Source organism: Callospermophilus lateralis, chromosome 8 (assembly GCF_048772815.1).
Source record: "Callospermophilus lateralis isolate mCalLat2 chromosome 8, mCalLat2.hap1, whole genome shotgun sequence".
In the NCBI taxonomy this organism is placed as follows: domain Eukaryota; kingdom Metazoa; phylum Chordata; class Mammalia; order Rodentia; family Sciuridae; genus Callospermophilus; species Callospermophilus lateralis.
In genome coordinates this window covers 132,661,371-132,688,832 of record NC_135312.1, presented here as the reverse complement: position 1 = coordinate 132,688,832, position 27,462 = coordinate 132,661,371, and the positions used below count along the sequence as shown (strand labels likewise).

The 27,462-nt window shown below is 46.4% G+C and overlaps 1 protein-coding gene across 5 annotated transcripts in view; it reads left to right on the top strand.

Moving 5' to 3' along the window:
* The first annotated feature begins 19,811 nt into the window (after positions 1-19,811).
* The window catches only part of Jade1 (jade family PHD finger 1), a 54,239-nt gene continuing 46,588 nt past the window's right edge, over positions 19,812-27,462 (top strand). Inside the window, exon 1 of one of the 5 annotated variants that reach the window (XM_076864208.1) lies at positions 19,812-19,919. The gene's annotated coding sequence lies outside the window, so the exon portion shown is untranslated. Of the gene's footprint in view, positions 19,920-20,077; positions 20,326-21,299; positions 21,395-22,619; positions 22,678-27,462 lie in introns of those variants that run through there. The other 4 variants (XM_076864210.1, XM_076864209.1, XM_076864212.1 and 1 more) reach the window with 4 other exon arrangements.

Below are 27,462 nucleotides of genomic sequence, written 5' to 3'. Positions count from 1 at the left end.
GACCAAAAAGTAATCAAAAGCCCCTTAAAAGTGATTGTCTAATTTTAGCCATATTTATAAAATTTGTTTAATTTACAAACTTACAGAAAAAAATTCCTTGGGTTTTGATTCCATAAAGTCAAATATTAATTTTCAAAACCAAGTAGCTACAGAATAATTGTTTCTACACCTAAAAGACACCTGTGAGTAAAGAGACCCCCTCAGACAGCAGGTAAGAAGCGGGAGGAGGCTGCATCGGTCAGCTCTCCATTCCTTGGGAAAAATACCTGAGGTGCTTGACTTAAGAGGAGGAAAAATGCATTGGGGCTCATGGTTTTGGAGACTTCAGTGTAAGTTCCCTTGGCCCTGGCTCTGGTTTTGAGGAAGAAGAACATCAAGGTAGGAGTCAGGTGGTGGAGCAAGGTGGCTCACCGCAGGCTGGCCAGGAAGCAGAGCGGAAGGGGCCAGCTCCCCCACACCCTTCAGGGGTGCCCCCCCCCCCCCGTGTCCCCTCTTCCTTCCACCAGGCCTGGCCTCCCAGTGTGTCCACCACCTCCCTGCAGCACCAGAGGCTGCCAGGCGAGCCTCTACTCAGGAGACTTTGGGGATATTTAAGATCCAAACCATAGGAAGAGAGGTCCTAACCCGTGCTCCAGGCCTGCTGGGTAAGCTTGGGCCTGGCTCCGGCTCCTGCCTCCGTTGCTGAGCTGCTCTCGCGGTGATCTCCTCAGTGCCAAGGCCAGTGGGTGGAGGAGGGAAGCAGGGAGCCCGGCAGCTGCCTGGCTTGGTCTGTGCCCCCCTGCCTGTCCTCACTATGCTCAGTGCATGCAATAAGCGATGCACTGGCCTTAATACCCATTCACAGCATGATTCTTGTCTCCAAAGAAGCTGAGCGCATGGCATAATGGTCTTTCTTTATTAACTTGCTCTTTGATTGTCCAAGGGACTCCTAACTGACCTGCAGGATTAATTGTGGCTGTATGAAGCAGAGTACAGTAAAAACCTGAAGAGGGCCCTGGGCACAAAAGCTGCAAATTCACCACATTGTGGTAATATGACTGGTTAGTATAAAACCAAAATACAACCCAGTATTGATTAATAGTGGGCAGCAGAGTCTCACATTACATTTTTGCTATAATATTGTAGTTTTAAAATTGGCCATAACCAGTCTTGCGTCTGAACCCCCGACTCTGTGGGGCTTTGGACAGGAGTGCTCAATTTCCTGCCCCTGAATTCTCCATCTTCCGTCAAAATTCGACTTTTTGTTTGTGCTGCTTGCGTAGGATGGCATGGGAAGTCTCTGACTGCCAGAGGGAGGGGCTGCTCTTTGATGCAGGGTGGTGAAACTTGGGACTTACAGAGTGCCCCCTGGACTTTAGCACACACTGATAAGCCTCCAAGACCTCCCTATCACCACTTCTCCCCCGGGGCCTCCTCCTCCCTACCCAGGCCTGTGCTGCTGTCCAGGGCCCAGGTTCAACGGTGGTCCAGGTAGGAGTGGGGAGTCTCTTGAATCCCTCAGGGGCGGCCAGAGGGGTTCACAACTGACAAACACCTTTGAGATTTTGCCTTCCTCACAGGGGCCAGATTGTTTGCAGACTCTGTCTGATAAGACCTGCCCCATTTTCTTCCTCCTAATTTTGTCTTCCCAGGTCTAGACAGCACTGGCTTGGGTTTCCCATGCGTCCGCTCAGCCCTGTCTTTGGTCTGTTAGCATTTTTCTCCTCTACACGGGCAGAAGCCCCTCTGTGCTTGTTCTTACATCCCAGCTACAATCTCTCCTCCTGGGTACTTGGCAGCGTGCCCAGGCCCTTCTTTTTCGTACCTTTGTCTCCCCCTCCTTCCCATGCACTCAGGGACTGAGCTGATGGGCGTCTGGCAGGACATCTTTCCTCCAGGCTCTACGTGCCAAGGCCCAGCCTCCGAGGCAGAAAAGGGCTCTCTTCTGTGCAACAAGGTAGGTTTGAGTCCGTGGTGTGAATGGGGAGTGGCAGAAACTAGGCCATACACTGGGGACCAAAATACACTGGTATTACATCTAACTTCATATACCATTCTTTGTGGGGTCTTTTTTTTTTTTTTTTTTGTACTGGGATTGAACTCAGGGGCACTCAAACTCTGAGCCACATCCCTAGTCCCATTTTGTACTTTTTGTTTAGAGACAGAGTCTCACTGAGTTGCTTAGCACTTCACCGTTGCTGAGGCTGGCTTTGAACTCATGATCCTCCTGTCTCAGCCTCCCTAGCCACTGGGATTACAGGCGTGCACCACCGGGCCCAGCTTCATTATTTGTATTTTTAAGGGGGTGAAGATGAAAAACAAATTCTGTTTAACGAAGAGTCTCCACCTGATAACAATGGACAAAGCACCAGACCCTGTCTACAAGGAACTCACCCCTTAGAGGAAGAATATGCTTCCGCGAATCTTCACTAGGAGACAGAAGGCGACAAACACTCTGAAAGAAATCCAGACTCTGTGCCCCGGAAGCCTGGAGCAGGCAGGTGAGCTCTGACGAGCTAGATCCCAGAGGCTTGTCAGGAGGCCACAGGCCGAGGCCTGGTTAGGCCAAGGAAGCTTAAGAAGGATGTGGTTTCTGCTTTTGAGGATTCACCGTCGGATGGCAGAGACCAGCCTATGGGGTGGAAAAGGGGACACTGGAGCCAGAACTTGAAGGAGGAAAGATACGTCACAATTTCTACAAGCTGAGGTAAGTCAAGAATAAGAGGAAGAGGACCTTCTAGAAAAAGGGAAGCGTGGATACCCGGGACCTGTGGTTTCTTCCCCTCCCCGCTCCCAGCCTCTTGCCCTCGGGGTCACTGTGGGGATGGTCTTCTTGGTGCCACAGGAGCCCAGCTCTGACCCCACGTTACTGGTTGGTGAATGTTGATGGAGTGCTGACCCATCAGGCCGGCCACTTCTTCCTTGGTACCTCTGGAACTGTCCCTGGGGAAATTGGCCAGTTTCCTTTTGAGTATCAGAGGTAAACAGGGAATCTACTGATGACTGAAGAAACAGGGGAAGAGAGAGTGACAGTGACAACATGGGGGTGGGGGGCAGGGAGGAGAGGAAGAGGAAGAGGAAGAGAGAACATAGAGCAGATCCAAAGCGGGGAGCATCAGAGGGCGAGAATCTTGGTGGTCTTCGTGCCTCTGATTCTGGACATTCCCGGGGCTCTGCTCCTGGGTTCTCTGAACTATGAAAATATATCTATCATAATTTCTTTTTTTTCCTCAAGATAAATTGGGCCTGTGCTTGGTTTTTGGTATTGCCACTGAAAGTCTCCTAGCCAGTTAGTTTTCGGGTGCTGCTCTAACAGTTGCCGTAAATAGGGTAGCCTACAACAATGTAAGTTTGTTGTCTCGCACTTCTTAAAGGTAGAAGCTGAAAATCAAGGTGTTGGCAAGGTCCTGCTTTCTCCAAAGTTTCTTTTTTTCTTTTCTGTTTTGGGGATTGAACCCAGGAGTGCTCAACCCCGGAGCTACATCCCCAGTCCTTTCCGTTTTTTAATTTTGAAACAGGATCTCACTAAGCTTCTGAAGGTCTCCCTAAGTTACTGAGGCTGGTCTCAAACTCTCAAACTTGCAAGTCCTTCTGCCTCAGCCTGGAGTCTCTGGGATTACAGGTGTACTCCATCATGCCTGGCACTCCGTCCACCGTTCCTGAGGAGGAACTCTTCCTTGTCTTTTTCTAGCTGCAGTCCTTAGCTGATAGCTCTATCACTCCTTCTTCCATCTGTTGTGTCTCTCTGTATCGTCTCATGGCCTTCTTATAAAGATACCTGTCATTGGAATTGGGGTCCATCCTAATCCAGCAAGACTTGATCTTAACCAATGACATCTGCAAAAATCTTCTTTTCCTATAAGGTCACATTCTGAGGTTTTAAGCAGACATGAATTTTGTGGGGGTACCATACAACCCAGTATACAAGTTCAAAGTACAGAGGCCTGGAGCTCGGGGGCTATGTTTACAGTTGGGTAGTTGGAAGCTTGAGCATTGGGCTGGGGAGTTGAGGTTTGCTGTCTACCCAGAATGGGGATATCAAGTGTTCTGAGCAGGAGAGTATCTGGTCAGAGTTCCTTGGAGGACTGCATTGGTCACAGTGTATAAAATAAATTGGAGTAGGGAGGGCTAAAGAAGCAAAGAAAACAGTTATACCATTTGAAAAGTCAAGAAAGTTTGCAGTCACAAGAGCGGGTGTAGGAATGAGGATAAAGGGACAGGTGGGTAGCTGGGTGCAGTGGTATACGCCTGAAATCCCAATGGCTCTGGAGGCTGAGGCAGGAGGTTCAAAGCCAGCCTCAGCAATTTAGTGAGGCCCTAAGCAACTCAGTGAGACCCTGTCTCTAAATAAAATACAAAAAAGGGCTGGGGGATGTGGTTCAGTGGTTCAGAGCCCCTGGGCCCAATCCCCAGTACCAAAAAAGAAAAGGGACAAGTGCATGACATTGTCAAATCAAAGGTAACCAGATGGGCAGTTTTTGCTGTCACCCTGGGTGGAAGAGAGTGGAGAAAACCGAAGCGTCTAGCTGGACTGCACATTATGGGTGGCCCAGAAACGTCACTGAATAAGTTGCCACCTGAGAGCTGGTACATGAAGAGGAAGGCGAGACTTGAGGATGCCCTGGGGTGAACTGGGTAGAAACAGCAAGGGGGACAGGGAGCAGCAGGTGAGTTCTCTCCATTTGGATCACTTCCATGAAAATTATTCAGTGTTTATATAACAGGATTCCTGGGCATATTCCTTACCTGCTTTTGTTTGGTTTGGTTTTTAAATACTCCACACTGGGGGTCTCATCTGAATAGTGTATTTTTGTTTTAATAGACATGGCCAAATTGCTCTTGTAAAAGGCCATAATCACGCCCTCTTCCCCTGGCACCGTGGGCGAGCTCCTCCTTCCTTTCCCACCATCACTAGGTATTTTCACTCTTTACTTTTTGCTCTTTGAAAATGCGACTTCTTTTATTGACTATAAAACATTCCGTCGCATCCACATGACCTATCACATCAACGTAACCATCACATCAACATACATAAATTAAACATGTTTTGCTTCTGGACAGTTAAATCACACACACACCCCGCCCCCAACACACACAGCTTTTGCTACAATAAAATGAATAGTGCAGAAATGAGCATTTGTATATGTAAATCTTTTTCCATCCAATCATACTTACAATTTGAAAAGAGAAGACATAGGTGTAGTATCCCCAGGTTCTTTGTTTTCCTGTTTTTATTCCTGGGTGCCCTCCTCTTGCTCACTGCTGATATTCTAGGTGCAAGGGAGGGGTACAAGAAAGGGAAAGGGGACCGGGGCCATGGCTCAGGCCTATAATCCCAGCAGCTCAGGAGGCTGAGGCAGGAGGATCCGGAGTTCAAAACCAGCCTCAGCAAATAATTGAGGCGCTAAGCAACTCAGTGAGACTCTGTCTCTAAGTAAAATACAAAATAGGGCTGGGGATGTAGCTCAGTGGACAAGTGCCCCTGATTTCAATCCCCAGTACCAAAAAAAAAAAAAAAAAAGGGAAAGAGTTAAAGCAAATAGACTAATTATCTTTGAATGTTACTTATATATACTGTCCTGTTCTTTATCTAAGTGATCTTAGAACTTTTAATAAGCCATTATTAATTCTCCAGTTTTGTCTTATGCATAAATGAAGTTTCTCCTTTTGTTGAGGGAGGGACAAAGGCAAGTATGTCTAGCATTGTCTGTAACCAACGAGGGCAGTGTGACTGTCTTCTTAGACAGAGAAACTTTGGATAGCATCAACCTTTTCTTTTATTTCATGTGGGAAAAAAAGATGAAATTTATATCTTGATACCATAAATGGTTTATATTATATGACTGGATAAATACACATCCTTTTCTATCGTCTTTGCCTTTAAACTTTAGCTATTAGAGTGAGAATGCTTCATTGCAGAATTTTCACTTGAGCAAGATTTTTATATAACATTATTCATATTCTTGGCCTTGGATGCCAATTAAGTCTCTCAAGTCTAAAATTGCTTTGTTTGCTTTTAAGAGAAATCTGCCCACCTTACAGACCTACAAGTTAACTAACCAGCTTGTCCCCGCCCCCCCCCCCAGAGGACTTGGCTTTGTTGGTTTCCTGCCAGCTCTTACTTTCAAATTGAAATAGTTCAGTTTCTGTTTCTAGAACACAGAATTCATTACCCCTGGATCCTTGCCAACAATGTCCCTCTCTTATGTTTTTAAAACTAAGACGAATGTTGCAGGGTGACCTAGTGGGCCCGACCCACAAGGAGAAGTCAAGCGATAATCTATTAGATGTCTGCATGGAAGCTGAGTTCTGGCTGCGAGGTGGCCAGGGGAAGGGGACCCTGGGAGGGTGGGCAGGACATTCCAGGTCAACCCTGGAGACTGGAGTGAAGAAACATAGTCAAGTAAGATTTCGCTGATGTGAGGTTAGACTAAGATTCTTCCCTTGCCCTCAGGTCCCTGGTGGGTCTCTACCACAGAAAGGGCACAGTCCTTCATTCCTTTTGGTCATTTGAGTAGGAACCAGAAAGCCAGTTGACAGGATATTTATAAAGGGCTCCAAGAAGCACCCCTCTCTGCATGTTTTCCCATTTTAAGTGCTTCTTTTCTCTCTCCACCTCTGCAACTGTGCTGACACTCCTGTTTCTGCTAGTGCTGAAAGGGTGTGTCTTCCTGCATCAGAATCCATGTCTCAGGAACCTACAGAAGGGCAGAACCTACGGCCAGGTGAGTCTTTCGTGCACGTGGATCTGTTGAATGACATAGGGAAATTGCCTTAGCTTTTAAGTTACTTTCTAGGAATATTTTAGTGTTTTTCTTCCCTCTCTCTTAATTGGCTATAGATATTTAATCACACTTTTAATTTTAAGATAATTGTGGGTTCACATGCAGGTCTCGAGGGAGATCCTGTGTACTCTTGACCCAGTTTTCCCCAACAGTGACATCTCTCACAACTCTAGTACAACATTACAACCGGGACCCTGACGTTGATGGAGTCAAGATTCATGAAAATCTTATCATCACAAGGAATCCTCCGGTTGCTGCTTTGCAGTCCCAGCTGCTTTTCTCCTTCTCTGCCTCCCTTGTCATCCCTGACAACCACTCATCGACTCCCCATTTCTGTGTTTTTGTCATTCCAGGAATGTCATATAAAAGCAGCCATGCCATGTAAAACTTCCGATATTTTTTTCCTTAAATTCAGCATAAATGCCCAGAGATTCCTGTATATATCTACAGTCTGTTCTTCCTTATTGCTGAGTAATATTTTGTGGTGTGATGTACTGTAGTTTGTTTTACCATCTGGATTGTTTCTAGTTTGGGGCTGTTACAAGCAAAGCTGCAGGCTGGGGGTGTAGCTCAGTGGTAGAGTGCTTGCCTAGCTTGCATGAGGCTCTGGGTTCAATTCCCACTACCCCAAGAACAAACAGAACAAAGTAAAGCTGCTATGAACATTGCTAAGTAGCCTATTCTAACGAGTATAAGATGTCCTTTCTCTGGGATAAATGCTGAAGGGTATAATTGGTGGGCCATTGGTAGTTGTGTTTCTACTTTTTAATTCAGCAGTGCTGGAGATCAAACCCAGGACCTTCTATGTGATAGGCAACCATGCTACGCTGAGCTCTACCACCATTCCTGTGTGTTGTTTATTTATTTTTTTAATGAAATTGCCAAACTGTTTTCAAGGGTGTTGAACCATTTTCTTGATTCCCACCAGCAATTATGATGATCCTGTTCCTCCGCGTATTTGCCAGTATTTGAGGTTGTCACTATTTTTTACCATAGCCTGTGTTAGTAAGCTTTGCTTTGCTGTGACCAAAATATCTGACAAGAGCATCTCAGAGGAGGAAAAATTGATTTTCGGTGATGTTTGTGATTCCTGGTTGACTGGTGCCATTTGTCTGGGTCTAGGTGAGGTAGACCATCTTGGTGGAATGGTGTGGCAGAGCAAAGCCACCTCTCCATGGCGGCTGGGAAGCAGGGAGAGAACAAGGAAGGGCTGGGATAAGAAATACCTTTCCAGGGCATGCCCCCAGTGACCCCTTTTCTCCACATAGGCCCACCTCTTTCAGTTTCCACCATCTCCCAATAACGCCTTCAGCTACAAATCTCTCAAGGGATTACCCCACCGATGACATAGAGCCCTCAGAATCCAATCATTTTCTCAGATACCCACCTCTGGACATGGCTGCCTGGGGGACCAAGCCTTCAACACATGAGCCTTTGGGGGACATTTCAGACTCAAGCCGTAACACAGCCATTCTATAGTGATATCTCATTGTGGTTTCAATCTAGGTTATTTCCCTGATGGTTCATGATGTTGAACATCTGTCCATGTGCTTCATTGACAGTTGTGTGTCCTCTATGGGAAATATCTGTTCCTGCTTTTTGGCCATTTTCCAACTGAATTGTTTGGTATTTGTTTGTTTGTTTGTTTAATTGTTGAACTTGGAACATTCTTTATATATTCTAGGTAGTAGTTCTTTGTTGGATTCGTGGTTTACAAATACTTTCTTCCAGGCTGTGGAATTAGTATTTCTCCTAACAGGATCTTTCAGAAAAGTCTTGATTTTGAGTGGTCCAATATGTTAATTTTCCTTTTATGTGTTGCATTTTTGGCATTAAGTTTAAGGCTATTTTGCCTCAGCTGGGCCTGGTCGCAACACGCCTGTAATCCCATCTACTCTGGGGGTTGAGATGAGAGGATGACAGAGTTGAGGTCAACCAGGGCAACATAGTGAGACAGTCTCAAAATGAAATAAAAAGGGTTAGAGGTGTAGTTCAGTGATGGAGAGCTTGCCTAGCATATGGGAGGACCTGGGTTCAATTCCCAATAAGCTTTTTGCCAAGCCGGATATCCTGATGAACTTCTCTGATTTTTTTTTCTAAGAGTCTTAGAGATTTGCATTGTACGTTGAAGTCCATCGCCATGTATTTTTAAGTAGCTGTTTAGATCTCGCTTGACATACTGACTCTGAAATAAGTCTTAGCAGGCAGAATCCTTTCTGTTCTCATTCTCTTTCTCAAGCATCTACTGAGTGCCAACTATGACTCGGGTCACTGATATCAAATTGTGCATACAGCTCCTGATTTGTACATGATTCTGACTTTGTAATGAGGCAGTTGAGTGATATGCTGAAGAGCGTGGGCTTTGGAGCCAGACTGTCTTGGTTCAAATCTGGTGCCACCTTGAAATAGTTTATGATCTTTAGCAAGTTACTTAATCCCTCCGAACCTCAGTTTTTTTCATTTCATATCACATCTGGATGAAAATCATAATACCTACTTTATGGGATTGTTATGAAAAGCAAATGAAACATTATGTGTAAGTTTACAACAGTGTCCAGCACACACGTAGAAAGACTCAGTAATTGTTAATACCTTCCTTCCTACCCACCATGCAAAGATTCTTTTGGCACCTTACCTAACTCATATTCTCCTTCCCTGCAGTCACTATTTCTTTCGCTTTACCTCTCTTAGTCCTAATTATTCCATTTCTTTTATGAAATCTTCTCAACCAACTTTAGCACTGGCAGGATTTTCTATTTCCATTTTTCTTTTTTGGTATTCAGATAAATGTAGAGTTACCTTTATTGTTCATGGGTATATCATAAATCTCCCACAACTATGTATCTCCTTGTAGGAATGACATACCCCAACCCCTCCCCACAACATAGTGCCATGCTGGGCATGTGGTAATACTATACAAGCCCCTCACACACTGGTATTGGGCTCTAATTTAAAATGTGTTTTATAGAAAGTGATTTGGCAAAACACATCCAACAAAACTTTAAACCCTTTGATTCAGTACTTTACCTTTTTCAAAATCCACCTAAAGAATGGTCAGATACTTGGATGAAAACAGGAATATTTCTTGGATGACAGGAATATTTCTTATCTTTAAAATAAAGGATTTAGGTGCTTGCCTAGCATGTATGAGGCATTGGGTTTGATACTTAGCACTACATCAACATAAACAAATAAAATAAAGGCATGCTCTACATCTACAACTACCATTAAAGAAAGAAAGAAAGAAAGAATTTAGAAAACTAAATATTTACTAGTGAAAAAAATCAGGAATCATAGCAAATTCCATTTATATGGTAGAATATTATAATGTTAATATGATTTTGTTCACAATAAGTTCTGTTTCCTGGATTATATAACTGTAAGGATATTTACTAAGGTTCTCTTTAAGTTTAGCATAAAAGGTAAAAATAATGTCCAAGCCCAACTATATGGATAAATTAAGGTTGTCACAATATAGAATTAGGATTTTATCTCATTCATCTAAAAATATGTGTGCATGTGTCTGTGTGTGTGTATGTGTGTGTGTGTGTGTGTGTGTATAATTGCATGCAATCATGCAAAAGACAAGGAAAAGACATGTCAAATTTTTAGTGGTGATAGTCTTTGATAGCTTTTTGGCGATTTTCATTTTAGTTATAGCTTTTCTAAAATAATGCATTTGTTGACTTTTAGCATAAGAAAACAGGAACATTGGGCTGAGGATGTAGCTCAGTTGGTAGCATGCTTGCCTTACATGCACAAGGCCTTGGGTTTAATCCTCAACACCACATACACACACAAAAAAAATCAGAAAAATATGAACATTACAATCTCTTTTTAAAATAATTCTAGAGGCTATTTAATTACATAAATATAATGGCCATTCATCCCTCTCCTTTAAAATATGTATTAAGTGCCTACTGTTAAGCCCAGTAGTAGAGTCTTAGGTACACAATGGAGAACATAATTGACAAAGTCCTTGAATCCCAGATGGTCTAGTGAGAGGTCGCAAGAATTACAAGACAGTACAAGTGCTAAAGCCTCTCAGAAGGATACAGAAGGGTAGGGTTGGTGGGGTAGGATAAAGGTTTTTTTGTTTGTTTGCTTTATTTTTTTGTTAGAGTGAATTAGAGCCTCAAGAAAGGGTGTGATAGGGAAGAATGAACCAAGTTTAGACTCTGAAAAGCTGGGCAGCGGAGGAGTTGGGGGAGGGGAGCGTTTGAAGGAAGCCTGGCAAAAGCAAGTAGGAGCCAGGTGCCAGGGTGCACGCCTGTAATCCCAGAGGCTCTGGAGGCTGAGGCAGGAGTATTGCAAGTTCAAAGCCAGCCTCAGCAATGGTGAGGCGCTTAGCAACTCAGTGAGACTCTCTCTAAATAAAATACAAAATAGGGCTGGGGATGTGGCTCAGTGGTCAGGTACCCCTGACTTCGAACCCTGGTACCAAAAAATAAAAATAAAATAAAATAAATTTTAAAAAGTAAATGGGGGAAAATGGCAATTCAGGATATTAAACGGACATGGCGTGATCACTTATGACCATGATCAAATAGCACGGTTTTTTTGCTCCAGAAGGATCGCACTGGCTATAAAGTAGGGAATGAATTAGAGAAAGGTAAGATTGGAGGCGGGGAAGCCAGGTAGGCCCTGAGGTGACAACAGTAGCTATGGGGGTGCAGAGGACCTGCTGTGGGGGTGACTGGATGCTCTGCTGGACTGGTGACTGGAGGAAGTGGGAGGGATGTTTTGGCAGCTGTGTTGACAGTTTTGGTTGGTGGTATCACTGATTGAGATGGGGAGGCTTAAAGTGGGGCATACTGGGTTTGAGATGCCTGCGGGAAGTCCCGGGGGTGTTCAGGACACTATAGAAAACAGGAGTTGAAGGTCAGGTGCAAACCTGGCTGTACGAACATGTATTTGGGGGTTCGTGGGAGATGGCTGAAAGACACATGTTGCACTAAGGACATAGGTACAATGAAAAGAGGGCTTAGGACAGAGCCCTAAAGAAAGCTAACATTTTGGAGGTTGAGAGTGAGAAAGAAAATTGACTCAAACTTGGTCTGGGACAGAAATTTTGTGTGTGATGTAATTTACAACTCCTGGGAAGCAATTAGCATCCCGGATAAAGTGTGTGAACAGTTTTCTGACAGACTTTAATAAGACTGAGAACTCCTTCTGGGAAGCTCGGGTTACCCACCCAGCTGATTGACTAGCCTAATAATCTTCAACCAGATGTTCTTCTTCTTCTTTTTTCTAAAGTTCATTCTGAACATGGTTAGTGCGCCATTCTTTCTCTCCTTATAAAAAGACTCAGTCCAAATTACTCCTTCCGTTGGATTTTTCCAAGTCTCTTCTCCTGTGCTTAAAAAACAATTTGTGCAAGACACTGCTTTAACAGAATGGAAAGAGGAGTCTGTGAGAGAATGGGCAGAGGTCCCAGAGGTGGCAAAGAAACCAGAAGAACGTTGGCGTTTTTGGAAGCCAGGTGAAACTATTTCAAGAAACGGGGTATGAATGCACAATACTGTCTAATGCTGGTGAGAGGTCAAATAAAATAAGGAGGAGAAATTGACCCGGCATTTAGCAATAAGAATGTCAGCGTTGGTCTTGGGAAACTCACTTTCACAGGGTTGATCAAGGGCACAACTCAAATTTCAGTGGACTCAAGAATGACTAAAATCAGGAGTGGTGGTCCATGCCTGTAATTCCAGTGGGTTCAGGAGGCTGAAGCAGGAGGATCACAAGCCAGTCTCGGCAATTTAGTGAGGCCCCGAGCAATTTAGTGAGACCTTGTCTCAAAATAAATAAATATGAAAAGGGCTGTGGATGTGACTCAGCTGTTAAGGGTCCCTGGGTTCAAATCCCAGTACCAAAAAAAAAAAAAAAAAAAAAAGCAAGAATGTAAACTATTATTTCAAAAAGTGTGGCTGTAGTTGGGCACCATGTAATCCTGTAACAGTGGCCCACTTTATACTTTGAATATAACCCTTGCTGCTCTGCCCCTGCAGTTTATTTTTAAAATGGACAACTTTCCTTCTCTTCCTCTCTCCCTGCTCCTCCCTAATCTCTCCCCCTCCCTAATCTCAGGATTACCTTTCTTTCCCATCCTAGTCAGATTATCATTTTCATCCCTGAGTAAACACTTTACCATAGGAATCAAGTAATCCAGACTTGGGGGATGGCCCTAGAACATCTCAGAAATGTCTGTCTCCCAAATTAACAAGTCAATTACAACTCCAGACTGAGAACACGTGGAATGTAGCCTTTGAGTCACCTATTTAAAAGCCCCCTGTTCCTGCTGATGAGCAGAATCAATCTCTGGAACTGGAGTCCCCTGTGTTTCTCCTTTGCTAGCAAAGCAATAAACCTTCTTCTTCCCCTTTCTCAAAACCATGTCCTTCTTCTTCCCCTTTCTCAAAACCATGTTATTGGATTGGCATCAGGGACAAAGATTGAGCTTTTGGCAACAGTCCCCAGCTACTAAGGAGGCTGAGGCAGGAGGATGGAAAGTTCAAGACCAGTTTGTGCAATTTAGCAAAATCTAAATTGTAATCCCAGTGGCTCCAGAGGCTGAGACAGGAGAATTGTGAATTCAAAGTCAGCCTCAGCAATGGCGACATGCCAAGCAACTTAGTGAGACCTTGTCTCTAAATAAAATAGAGATGTGGCTCAGTGGTCCAATGTCCCTGAGTTCAATTCCCAGTGCCAAAAACAAAAAACAAAAACAATAAAAAAAGCCCTACAAACAACCTGTCTTAAAAAAAGAGAGAGCGAGAGCTGGGGATGACGCTCAGGGTAGAGTACCCCTGGGTTCAATCCCCTTTACTAGTGGAATCAGGGAAGAGATCTGCAGAAAGTGCTCAGGACAAGAAAGAAGCTTTGAGATGGAATCTGGGGAGAATGAGAGACTGATTAGGAAAATGCCTGATTCAGGGTGTTGTGCAGGTGGGATAATGGACAATATGTACTGGAAGCAATCAGCGAGGGTCTGTGATTTTCTCCAAAGGTGTTTAGAAGTCCTGATTCAGGCTCTAAGATGGCTAACATATTTGCATTATTCTGGGACTGTCTTCAAGGAAACCACTGAAGTTTTGCAACTTCCTTGTCCATCTTTTAATCAGGTCTCCTTAGTTTCTAGCCTAAACCCAGTTTTCTGCTCACTTTATAGACCCTTCCATCCCATCTCGCCTTCTCTGTGACCGCAGTTGTCTCTTTATGCTAGTAAATCCTAATCCAGGATGGGCAGCCCAGCCCTTCTTTCCAGCACCAGCTCCAGGGCCCATCTGCCTCAGTCAGGTATCCTCTGATGGTGTCTCTGGGCGCCTCCAACAGTTGTTCATGTCCCCACTCTTGCCTTTCCTGTGGCGGACAATGAAGGTGAGCTCCGGAGGAGTAGGGGTTTACTTGTCTGGTTCACCACCGTAGGCCCTGGGCACAGTGCTCAGCAAAAATCTGCTCCATAAAGGAAGGAGTTCACTCAGTTCTCCAAGTCAGAGAATTCGGAGTCATCTCCAACTTCCTCACCCTGTCAACCACCCCATCCATCTGGCCCACGCCTAAAGACGCCACAGGGCAACACACGCGCGCGCGCGCGCCAAAAAGTGAAATTTTAAGCAGTTTTAATGCAGAAACCTAACAGCTTTACCTCCTTTTCTGTGCTTCATTAACATTTAAACGAAGCCGGTGGGAGGGAAGCCTCCTCCCCGCTTCCTCCTCCTCCTCCTCCAGCCCGCGGGGCCCGGGGAAAAGCGAGCCCGTTTTTCATTTGCTAATGATTGGGCTCAGGTTATAATGGGCCATTCAGGTGCACAGCGAAGGAAAAGGGGGGAAGTGGCGCTTTCCCGGTACAGAGACTGCGGGTGGCGACCCGAGGGACTGTGCAGGCCCGGGCTGCGGAGTCCGCAGGTGGAGAGGGGGTCGGGCAGGACCCCTGCGGGCTCGGTGCCCGGCCTCCGCCCGGCTCTGCGTGCAGGGGGGAGGACGCCCAGCCCCGGGCCGGCCCTCCACCTGCCGTCCGCGCGCGGGGCCCTCTCCCGTCCACCCGGCGGCTCTCCTCCCAAACCACTGCCCCTCCCCGGCGGGCCCCACTGCCACGGCCGGGGGCGCGCAACTGGGCGATCCCCAAACTTCCCAAGACCGAGGCCAGTTTGAAGCCTTCGTCGCAGGCCTTGGCGTCGGCGGGCCTCCCGGCTGCCCACCCGCCGCCTCCCCAAACAGCCAATTCGCACGGAAGCCGCAGGGTGGTGAAACGTCGGGGCCGGACCTCCTGGCTCCCCCTCGCCCGGCTAATGCCCCTGATCCCTTAGATGTCACTTATCCTACCCGTCTGCTCTGACCGCTCTCACCACAGATGGAAAATCAGGCGTCCATGCCCTGCGCTGCCCCCAAGTCCTGCAGTTGGCTCTGACCATTTTTTTTTTCTTCTTTTTTTTTAGTATTTTCTACTCACGGGTGGACAGAAGGAGAGGTGTCTTTGCTGGGGATCAAACCCATGGCCTCCAGCTTGCTAAGCACCGTTTCTACCACTGAGACACCTGCCGCCCCAGTCCCTTGCCTGTGTATTTGTCTCCTTGTCTCCAGTTTGTTTATTTGTCCCCTTGTCTCCAGTGCCTAGTCCTGTGCCTGCAAAATAATAATTGCTTGATAAATAGCTGGCTGACGAATGAAGGACCATAAGTAAAGAAAGTTCAGAAAATAGGATGAAAGTGTGGCTGGTGGGAATGAGAGCTACACGAGTGGTTCTTTACTTGAGTGTGCATGAGAATTTCTTGGAAGACCCGTTAAGACTTTTTTTTTTCTTTTTCTTTTTTTTTTAAAATATCTTTACTTTTGTTTGTTATTTTTACTTTTTACGTGGTGCTGAAGATTGAACCCAGTACCTCATGGTTTTGAAGTAAATGCTCTACCACTGAGCTACAACCCCTAGCCCCCATTAAGACGTTTGATTCTCTCAGTAGGTCCAGGATATGGCCCCAAATAATGCATCTGAGCAGCTCTAGTGTTGCTTGCATCTGGTGGTGGAGGTTAGGGATCACCCTTCTGCTCCTAGTAGGAAGCAAAGGCTGGAGGGCTAGAGTGATTTTTCAGATAGAAAGTAAGAGGGGTGGGACACAAAGGCTTTGGAAGTCTCAAAAAGTGGTCAGAATTTCTTGGTCTTTGACATCTATCTTGTGCTAAAAGTATGAACATCTATAAAATTAAACAACCAACATAAAAAGAAGCAAAAGAAAACAAAAAGTAAAGGAAGTGTCTCAAGAAAAAAATAATGTGGTTGACAGTGACAGCAATGAAAACTGTATTTGCTTTACAATCACTCCATGTATTTGAATGTTACAAAGACCTATCTGGAGGGGCCCAAGGACTGTTCAGGACAGGTGACCTCATCACCTGGCCAGACAGGAAACTCCAGTCCCAATTTCTTACCATTACCTTCTGTTTCTTCTCATAGGGTTCAGACAGGTATTAACTATGGTTCTCAACTTTACTTGTTGAACTGGATCCTCCCCATATAATACCACTCGAAAAAGTTAACCAAGCTACTCTTGTCTATCGTGTAGAATCTTAAGATTTTTTATTCTTAAAAATCTACTCGACAACCTATGTCCTCTTTATAACAAGGCTTATTTGGGGTACAAATGCAATGTTCTAAAAAAAAAAAAAAGTAAATACAAATAAACCTTTAGAACACAATACATTTTATTCAGGGTTGCCCTTGTGCATTAATTTTATTTATCTGTATGTTGTAAGATATACCAATCGGCAATGGTATTTACCAATAAGAATTTATTTCTCAGGCTGAGGATATAGCTCAGCTGGTACAGTGCTTGCCTCACTTGTACAAGGCCCTGGGTTCAATTCCCAGCACCAAAAAAAAAAAAAAAAAAAAAAAAAAAAAATCTTCCTCATTTCCCTAAAGGAATGAGAAAATGAAAGACTTCAGTAAATGTACCTCTTCATTTCAAATATGAACAAGACTTTTTCTTTGTGTGTGTGGTGTTGGGAATTGAATCCAGGGTTTTGTGTATGCAAGGCACATGCTACTACTGAGCTAGATTCTCAAGGTTCCCCAAACATGAACAATTGTGAATCTCTTGTTAAGGACTTGTAATTCTTTACCTATGGAGACTATACAAAATGAAATGACCAGATAAACATTTAGAGGTTTAATCATGAATGGTTTCAAAATCAGAAATACGAATGTAAATATCCAAGTTTTTATTCCATAAAAATCCAAAGAAAACAAACTATATATGATTATAGCAGAATGTAAGGATATGTGGAATTGTGATTATCACCATGAAAACGGATCAGTTCAGAAAAGATGAGAATCTTGGTATTTTGACTGCCTTGTGTCTATTTTTTGGAATGTCCTCACATCTTTTTTTTTTTTAAAAGTATTTTTTTTAGTTGTAAATAGCCACAGTAACTTTATTTATTTTTATGTGGCATTGAGGATTAAACCCAGGGCCTCACACATGCTAGGCAACCTATTCCTGTGGAATAGCTTTTTTTTTTCTTTATTTTGTGGTGCTGGGGATTGAACCCAGGGCCTTGTGCCTGCAAGGCAAGCACTGTACCAACTGAGCTATCTCCCCAGCCCCTCTCCCCATCTTTGATAATACAGTGTGAATTATCAGAATATTCCAGAGACAGGAAAGAGTGATCCTGAATGATTTGCAAGGAAAGAGTAAGTGACAGAGTGGAATAAGAAACTCGTTTTCCTAATTGTCAGTTTAATACTTATTCTAGGCTGCATTATCTGTGTTGCCGCAAGGCAAACCATGTCATTGCCTTTCCCATTTTAGAAAGAGATTCAACGAAAGTTTCCTTTGTGGCCTGATGGCAAAAGACACCTATTATTTTAAGAAATGCCAACTGCTGATCATTAATGACAAAATGTTTTTACATGTTCCTTATGGATTCAAGTTGGCCTCCATTTCTTCAAATAGTTCCCTTTCTAAGTTTGATAAGAGCAATCAGAGATTACTGGCTATTAAAGAGGAGAGGGACCTTAGATATTAGTTTTCCTGTTGTCTTGAAAGCAGGCCCATGGAGATCATTCCAGAATCACACTGAGTTGGAGGGTGTCTTCTAACTTCCAGGGCAGAGCTGTGTATAGCACAGAACACTGTCTCCATGCCCAGAATCTTAAGCCTTAGCATAATGAGAGGATGTTCATGGGACCCTCAGTCCTGATTAGACCATCAGTGCGGAGAGTTTGTGTGTATTTTACCTTTTCATTTTTGTCATCTGTTTATTAAGTATGCATTGAGTTTGCTCCCTGATGTTTTAGAGGTAGGAATAGTCAGAAGGAGCAAACCAGTAAGTGACAAATGCAATTTTAAAATTTATAAAAAAAAAAATTTAAGGAAAAATGAATGAAGTAAGGCTGACTGGAGTTAAGTAAAATTGCAATTGTCCAGTATCCCAAGGGAGTAGACAACCTCTTACTATCAAGACCTCTGCTCTTGCGTTCTGATGGGGTTATCTCATTTCTCTTAAACAATTCTTCAGGTTAGGGGACAGCAGTTAACCTCCTTCTATTACCCAGAAATAAACTGAAGCCTGGAGTTCTGTAACTTACCAGCCGGCCACTCAAGTTGGTAACTAGTAGTGGAGACAGACCTGTTTGGCTATGAAGCCTTTGTACTTTTTCTTCTACACAGAGTGTGTGTAAGGTGAATCAAGGAAAATAATAACTGTAGGCAGTATCAATCTCATAATAGTTATAATGATGGTTAAATTAGTGCTTTACATATGTGCTCTCTGTGAAAAGGATTAAGAGAACACATGAATAGGACTGGTAGGGAGTCTACACTCTTCATTAGGGAAATAGGAGAGGCAAAAAGAGGATATATTTTAAGATTTCTATTGGTTTACTTTGTTTCCTGAAAAATAATTGGAAGGCTCAATTAGTTTTGTTTTGCCATTTATCAGATTAGAACGTTCTGGATGTAGGTGGGTGGATAGGGTGTGATTGTGTGAGATCAAATCTGATTTATTCAGAATTACTCCAGTGTATAAAGTATACCTTTTGGGTTCAATATTCAATTTTGCAATTAGTAATCACTGTTCCTATTTGGTGAATGGGAGTTTTAATCTGTACTTTTTTCCTTTTGAAGGTGAATGTCACATGCACGGTTATTTTCTTTGCAGATGCATGAAGGGAGTACTTTACCCTCCAAATAAAACCAAGTTTACATTCTGTGGGAAATCAGAAACTACTCAGTCTTACACACATACACCCACAAATCCCGAAAATGAATCTTCAAGGACTGATTTTTTTTTATCACTCTGAAGTCCCAACGTTAGCATTAGGCTCAATCCTCATATTTGGAAGGAGATGTTCAGTTGTTACCCTGTGTAACATAACATGGAGATGGTGTCCATTCACAATCGCTCTCTTTTAACGGCTCACTTGCAATTAATCAGTTCAATACAGATTTAGGTAGAGATGGGTTTTGGGTTCCAGAATCGGGATTATCTATTTAAAAATGTCACTTGAATCCACAACTCGTTAAAACTGTTACTACGAAACAAAAGAACTATTTATCTTGCCGTTCAGCTTCAACATAAAATCTTTCACCGAAGTCACACCCCTCAAGAGCCACGTTTTTAATCTACTTAATTTTAAGCTAATTCGAAAGAATCCATCTCGACGTCAGACAGGAGTTGGAACTGGGACAGCAGCTGGAAGGGGTAAGCTGAATCTCCGCCTCGCGGCCTGCGGACGGCTGGGTAGCTCCGGCTCGCGGGCAGGTGACGGCAGCGCTGCGCGGCCCCGGCGCCCCCGCGGCCCCGGCCCCCGCGCGGGCCGCCAAGAGTTAACGCGGGCCGAGCCCCCCGCGCCGCCGGCGCTCCGCGCGCTCCCTCCGCCCGCGCGTCCCCACCCTCCGCTTTTGGCAAGGGATTAAAGTGCTCCCCCCTGTGGCAGCAGTGACCCAGAAATGAGTTGGATTCACACAGTCCTTCCTCCATAACGAGCCAAACGCCCGGCCGGGAGCGCCTCCGCGCGCGAGTGCCGGCTGTGTGCGCGCCGGCGAGGGCAGGGGCCCGCCCGGCGCCCCGCGCGTCCGCCCACCGCGGCCCGGACTCATGCGGCGCGGCGCGAGCGGGAGGCGCGGAGCCCAGCGCCTCGGCCGGAGCCCTCCGCAGCAGGTACGCGCGCGGGCCGCGGGGGCCGCGGGGGCCGCGCCGCGCGTGTGTCCGCGCGTGTCCGCGCGTGGGTCGGGGTGCGCGTCCCGGCCCCGCGGCGGCGGCGGCGGCGGCGGCGGCGGCTGCAGGGCGAGCCGAAGGCTCAGCCATATTTGATGGTTTTGTTGCTTTGCTCGGGAGTTCTCGGGAGTAATTTAATGCCGAAGGTCGCTGCCTAGTGGAAATAATATAGTACGTCATTAATATGGCGCCAAAAGATTGGGTTCTCGATCCGTAGCGAGGAGGGAGGGAGGCGGCCGCCGAGCGCAGTGTTACTATCCCACCAGTAACTTGGGCTTTGCCGGGGCGGGGGCCGGAGGAGGAGGAGAGGATGATGTCTGGATCCTGAGAATTGATCTCTGTTGGATTAGTAAGTTTTATTATGATTATTTTTCAATTGGGGGGGGGGCGAAGACTCGGAGCTTTTTCTTTTGAATTCGCTAAGAACATGCGGTTTTCAGGTGAATCATCAATTAAACGCGTTCAGCAGCCGAAACGCAGTTTAGTTCATAGAAAAATTTAAAAAGCCAAAGTGCATTAGGCTGCATGAAAGTGGAAAGCATAGTAACAACTTGGTAGACAGATGGCAATGGCAGAACGCAGGTTCGCGTACATACATGAATCCAGAGTGTGTGGCCCTGTGTGTATGGGGGAAGGACTGTATTTGTCCGAACATAGGTGCGAGTAGGTACATCTTTGTGGAGCGGCCGCAGCCCTGGCCCTTGTCACCGCGTCACCACATGTCCAAAATATTCATTGCATCAATTCAAGGGCAGTGAGCAGGGGTGGAGGGACACCTTGGCAATTAGATTCTTCCAAATTGGGTTTCCAAGGATCAGACCTGTACTTACAGTGAGACCGCCTGTGAAGTGTAAAACCCTCCATCGGTGGAATTGGGAAGGAGTTACATCGATAGAGCAAAGTACCGATTAATCATGAACTTAAAACGGATTGCAAATTGCCACCTTTGGCACCATCTGCAAATTGTGGGGGTGGGGTCTCTTGGTCTCCTTGCTGCTTTAAATGAACGTGCAGTGTGCACCCCGGGACTGCAAGTTGCAAAGCCCTCCACAGTGCACGTGTCCTGTGCCTGTGAGTGTGTGTTCGCGAGTTGGGGGCTGTTGTTCAGTAGCCAGCAGGCTTTCCGGGTTGCTCGGCGCTGGCTTGCAAATGCGGGAGAGGGATGGAATGTGGAATGTTGACCGGGGAACCGAATCCTGTCGGAACGGTCCCATTTGCTGGAGAAATTCGATCCCTTCCACCTCCTTCCCGCTCCCCCCCGCCCGCCTTCGGGCAGGAGGCGGGGCCGAGGACGCGGCTGCTGCTCAAAGTGGCGGAGCGCGGCGGCGGGAGGCAGGTGCACGGCACCCGCCAGTGGGGGTGCCTCAACTTCCGCGGGCGTTTAAATAGCAGCCTCTCTCCCCTCCCACCGGTAATAGGTGACCTGGCGGCCGAGGGCGGCGGGGGGAAGGGACGGGGGAGACCCGGGAGCGAGCCTCCGCGGCACGTGGGCAGGTGCTGGGTGGCCTCGGGGCCAACTTTTTGTAGCCCGCCTCTCGTGTTGGAGGAGAGGCGGCCCGGTGTGGAAATGGGGTCGGGCGGCGGCCGAGGCGTCACCTCACGGCCCCGCGGCGCTGCCGGGGCCGGGGCGGGGGCTGCGGAGGCGGGGACGCCGGCCCGCCGCGCCCGCGCCGCGGGAGCCCCGCACAAAGCCCGCGGCGCGGGGGCGGCCGCCGCGCCCCGCCGGGAACGGCCCGCAGCCGCCGCGGTCCCCGCGCCGGTTCCGGCGGGCGTCCGCCGGCGTCTGTTTGTTGGTTCCGCGCCGCCTTCCTCGCCGGATGGCTTCCTGTGACAGAGGTGATCCACAGTTTCCAGAACTGTCTGGGGGCGGGAGCCGAGCCGAGCCCGCTCGGGGCCGCCGCCGCCGCCGCCGCGGCTCGCAGCCGTTTCTCGCCGGCCGGCCCGGCCCGAAGGTGCCGCCCCGGAGCGGCGCGGGCGGGGGCCGGCGCGGCCGTTTCCAGCGGCGCCAGTGGCTTGTGCACGCGAGGGAGCGTTTGATTTGCAACTGGGGCCGAGCGGATTGGTGCAGCGGCGGCGGGCGGGAGCGCGGCGGCGGCAGCGGGGGCGGCCGCCCCGAAACGGAGAGGGCGGCGGCGGGGGCGAGCCGCGGAGGGAGCGGGTCGGCTCGCGCCGCGCCGAGGTGTCACCCGGCGCCGGGCCCAGTCGGGGCCGGGGCGCCGGCATCGCTGCCCGCCTCCCGCGCCGTTGTCTCGGCCGCCGGGGAGCGGCGGAGGGCGGGGCGGCGCGGGCCCTGCGCACTCCGGCGGCGGCGGCTGCGTCTCGGCCCGGCCCCCGGGGCCTCGCCCGCCGCCCGGTGGATGCTGCGAGCAGACAAAAAAGCGGGCGATTTGAACGCGCCCTCGGAGCCCGTTAGGAATGCGGCGGTGGCGCGGGCCGTTTGGAGCCGCCGCCGGCTCGGGAGCGCAGGGGACGCGGCCGCCCCGCGCCGCCGCCCGCCGAGAGGCGCTCGGCTCCTCTTTGTAAAGTGCTGGTGGCCGCCGCGGCTCGAGGCGGCCGCTGCGCTCCCGGGGGCGGGGGTGGGCTGCTCGCGAGGGCCTGAGGCGGCGGCTGTGCTGCTGCTCGAGCCGGGCCGGAGCCCCCCCCCGGGCCGAGGAACTTCTTCTAAGATGCGGAAGAGAGTTTCCCCGAAAGCCGACTTTAGGTAGTGACTCCCCCGAGGGAAGAGATGCCGCAGGAAGTTGCATTTCGATCCGATGGCAGCTGATGGCTTGAACCCCTTCCAGCCGAGGAAGGCGGGGTGCCGGGGCGCAGCCCTGGCCTCTGGTGGCGAGTAGTACGTGGGGGCAGCGCCTGCGGGGGAGTCCGGGGCCGGCACCCTGCAGACACTGGCCTTTTTATCCTGGAGGTTTTAGTCCCACGTACTGTCGCTTTAAAGTCAGATAAAACTTTCTTATTATTTGGTGTTTTTGCCTTCTTGAGTTTGTGTATTTTTGTAAGGGTATTTGACCTGGTATTTTCATTCCAACAGCTAGAACAAATGTAATTTAGAGCTCTCTAAGTGTTGGGTTTCCCCATATCTCCTTTTGTCCCTATACTAGCAGCGATAATGGGAGTTGTCTGAACCTGCAGTTGAACTTGAACTTGATTTTGTCAAGATTACAGGCTACTTTCTAGTAAGAAAGGTTGAGTGGACTCTACAGAGATTTGAATTTTGACAAAGTTGGGTGTAGTGCATTTAAAAGGAAAAATATCTTATTATTCCATCACTTTACAGAATTTCTGTATAAAGGAGTCTTTGGTTACCAAGTTTGTTATAGTAGTTATGTAGTTATACAGCAAAAATAACAGAATGAGTGGACTTTAAGGAAATGTCTTATTTTAGAAAGGAGCTGTCGCTTAGCTCAATGAAGATGATCTGAAGCTGACTTGGAGACTTGGTCAGAGTTAAAGCAGAACCGCAATCTCACCTGTTGATCTGAAAAAAAAAAAACACTACAGAGATGGTCTTACATGTACATTTCTGAAAACTAGAAAAAAGAAGCAAATAAAATAAAAATGCGTTCTTGCCATCCAGAGACACTGTTGTACCACCTTCCAGATAATTTCCTGTGCATGTGTGTTGGGATCAAAGTGAGATCATGCTGTAGATGGAGTTCTGTAAGGAGCTTTCTTCCTGACAGCCAGCTTAGTAAACTTTAATCTCTTGTATTACTGGCACATGTTCAGATCTCCCCATTTGGCCCTAAAATGTGGCAGAATAACTTTGTTCAAACCACTGTCCTCTCAAAAACCATTTATTGCATCTGGTTATTTCCCTGAAGTAGATTTTTCCTTAGTTTTTGACAGGATGTATAACACTGAGGAGGCAAGCCTTTGGAAATGTAGTTGACTATTTAAACTATTTAGTTGGAAATCTAATATTTAAATAATGTTTTGTGTAATTTGGAAACCTTAGATTAGGAGACCACTTTTCTGAAAAATACTTTCTGGGATCCAGGTCCTCTCACTTGGTTTGCAAGTGCTCCATTGCCCAACTATAACCCCAGTCCCTTTCGTTTATTTTGAGACTGGGTCATTGCCCAGGCTGGCCTCAAACTTGGATCCTCTTGCCCCAGCCTCCCGAGTAGCTGGGATTTCAGGTGGACACCACTTCGTGGAGCCCAACTCATGTGTTTGTCCACAGATGGTTAGAAAAAGATTTGTCACATATTTGTGTCTGAGGTGGCTGGAACAGCAAACAAGCCATTAACTGATATATCCTGGGGCTGGGGCTGGGATGAGGAAGAGCTCGGGGACTTGCATGGTTCTGCTTGCTTCTGTATTTTCCTGTTGCTGAAGCTCTGCCTGACCCTTGAGTATTTTGAGGCATCTCGTATACCATTGCAGTTAGTGGTCTCTCAGAATTTGCATTATAAACCCAGTTTTCCTGCAAGGTTTATAGAATGGAAATCCTCTGGAGGAAATTAAGACACCTTAGTCAACACATCTTGCTTTTTGTATATTTAGTTGTAGATGGACACAATACCATTATTTATTTGTCTTTAGGTAGTGCTGAGGATTGAACCCAAGGACTCACACGTACTCTACTACTGGGCCACAATCCAGCCCCCACACCTTGCTTTTTATTTAAGTTGGTGTGGAAAAGTTTGACTTGATAAAACAGTGAGAGTTATATCGGTTCTAAACTCTCTTGTTCAAACCTTTAACTTAGAAAATTGGCATTACGTTTCCCAATTACAGCCACGCCCCCCCCCCCATTTTTGTTGGAAAAGTATTTTAATTCCTGCCCGAGACAGGTAAGTTGTTTCCTTGAAAGTTTTAGCCTTCAGTCTGTTCTCCATCTTCAAGATCTTGTAGCAGCATTCTGAATATATATTTAACATTTAGTGCTGGGGAGGCAGCTCAGCGGAGAGAGCACTTGCTTAGCATGTGACAGGTCCTGGGTCTGGTTGCCAGAATTGTGAAAAACAAAAACCAAAAAGATGGATAATTATTATGTTTTTATCTCAATAGAATATAGTCTCAAAGTTGAGATTTAATTAAAAGAGTCTGTTATTTGTGGGCTCTTTTGGGGGGATCCTGGGATTGAACCCAGGGGTACTTGACCACTGAGTTGCAACCCCCCCCTTTTCTGAGATTGGCTTTGAATTTGTGATCCTCTTGCCCCAGCCTCCTGAATTGATGAGATTATAGGCAATTCACTGGTGCTTCTGGCTTCTGGTGTACTTTTAATGCAAAAATTTTGGTCTGGTCTGTAAGCCCAGTGGCTTAGGAGGGTGAGGCAAGTTCAAGGCTACTAAGCAACTCAGTGAGACCCTGTCTCTAAATAAAATACAAAATACGATAGGGTGGGGGATGTTTTGACCCCCCCCCCACAAAAACAAGCAGAAACTTGGTTCTGTGATCAAGAGGATGTATATGGGACTGGGTTTGTGGCTCAGTGGTAGAGTGCTCACCTAGCACATTTGAAGCCCTGATTTCAATCCTCAGCACCACATAAAGATAAATAAATAAAGGTATTGTGTCCAACTACAACTAATAAGGGCGTATGTGTATATATATTTGCTTTTTTGAAGTTGGTGGCTCTGAGGAAATGAGTTTCTTTGCCTTTCTAATAAATGCAGAAGTAGCCCTGGAATGCCCTTCTCCCTGCAAGTGGAAGGGACACATAAGTTTGAGGTTCAGTGCCAAGGAACAGAGTGGAGGAGATTGTCACTGGACTCCTAGCCCAGGACACAAACGATTACTAAGGCTGTCTTTCATCACTTCCATGTAACAAAAATAAAGATCATAGACTTGGGATAGAAAGCTCAGTCACTGGGAAAGGGCTGCAGAGTTTCATTTTTCGGAGATCAGGTGAGATTGGTTGAGGGAATGTTCAGGTGGGTATGGTTGTAGACTACATATTTTCTTTTCCTTTTTTTTGGGGGGGGGTACCAGGGATTGAACTTGGGCACTCAACCACTGAGCCACATCCCCAGGTCTGTTTTTGTATTTTATTTAGAGACAGGGTCTCACTGAGTTGCTTAGTGCCTCCCAATTGCTGAGACTGGCTTTGAACTCACTGTCCTCCTGTCTCAGCCTCTAGAGCTGCTGGGATTACAGGCGGGCACTTGGTGCATAGTTTCATTTTTAATTTTAATTGACTCTAGACCATTGATCTACATTAATATTCAAAGACCCAACTATTGTTTTAACACCAATTCAATATTTTTTTTGCTTTGGTTCTTCAGATAGTCAAGACAAACTCAGGTGATTGTTTTGGTACTGAGAATTGTGAGCTACACCCCAGCCCAGTAAGTGTTTATTTTTGTAACCTTGTGTTTGGCTTGGGAGATATGGCTTAGTGGTAAAGTGGTGAAGTGTTATTTTAGCATGCATGAAGCCCTGGGTTCCATCCCCAGAATCACGAAAGGACAACTCTCTCCTCCTTATGGCCTTTGGGGCTTGCTTGTTTGTTGAATTAAACCATAGTTTGCTCTTATTGAAAGCAGTCGAAATTAGTCCAGTTAATTTGTTTAATATCTCCTTCACAGGAAATCCTATTAATACGAAAATCTATGTTTCTAAGATAGTTTCTAAGCAGTTATTTTAAGTGAGGATTTCAGTGGTGAGGGTTCAAACTGAAGAATAAATTGGGCATTTTTCCTTTACTTCTTACTCCAGAGTAAGGAGCAAGAAATAGCAAGGTTAGCAAGTTGCCTGAGGTTGAATTGCATGGTTTGCTTTTGTTTAGCACAAAGAACATTTAGATTCTTGATTGCGCACGGTCATCTTCACAAGCATCAGTGATCTCAGTGTGGAAGTGAAATGATGCATTTCAGATCCGGAGGCGTAGAGTCTTTTTTTTATTTTTTATATATTTTTTTATTTTTTGTATCGGTGGCACATGCCTGTAATCCCAGTGGCTAGGGAGGCTGAGGCAGGAGGATCACGAGTTCAAAGCCAGCCTCAGCAATGGTGAGGCCCTAAGCAACTCAGACCCTGTCTCTAAATAAAATACAAAATAGGGCTGGGGATGTGGCTCAGTGATTGAGTGCTCCTGAGTTCAATTCCTGGTACCCCCCCCCCCCCCCCCCCCGCCTAAAAAAAATTGAATTTTTTTTGTAGTTGTAGATGGACACAGTGCCTTTATTTTATATGTTTATTTTTTATGTGATGCTGAGGATCGAACCCAGTGCCTCACATATGCTAGGCAAGTGCTCTGCCACTGAGCTACAGTCCTAGCCCCTCGTAGTCTTTTCCAAGTTGGACACTCTTGACCCTTGGAACCTCTGCCCTGGAAAATGAGCAAGTGCTAAAATGTGCATGTTAGTTAATTCAGGGGTTCAGTGGGTCCTGGAAGCATATCCTTGGAGTCCAGTTATTTGTTTAAGCTCTGGTCACTTTTCAGTGATTTCTCACTGATCTTACTGTCACTGTTAACCATGTTTAGTTAAATTCCTGACTAGAACAGTCATTTTTCTGTTTTATTAGGTTATTTTCT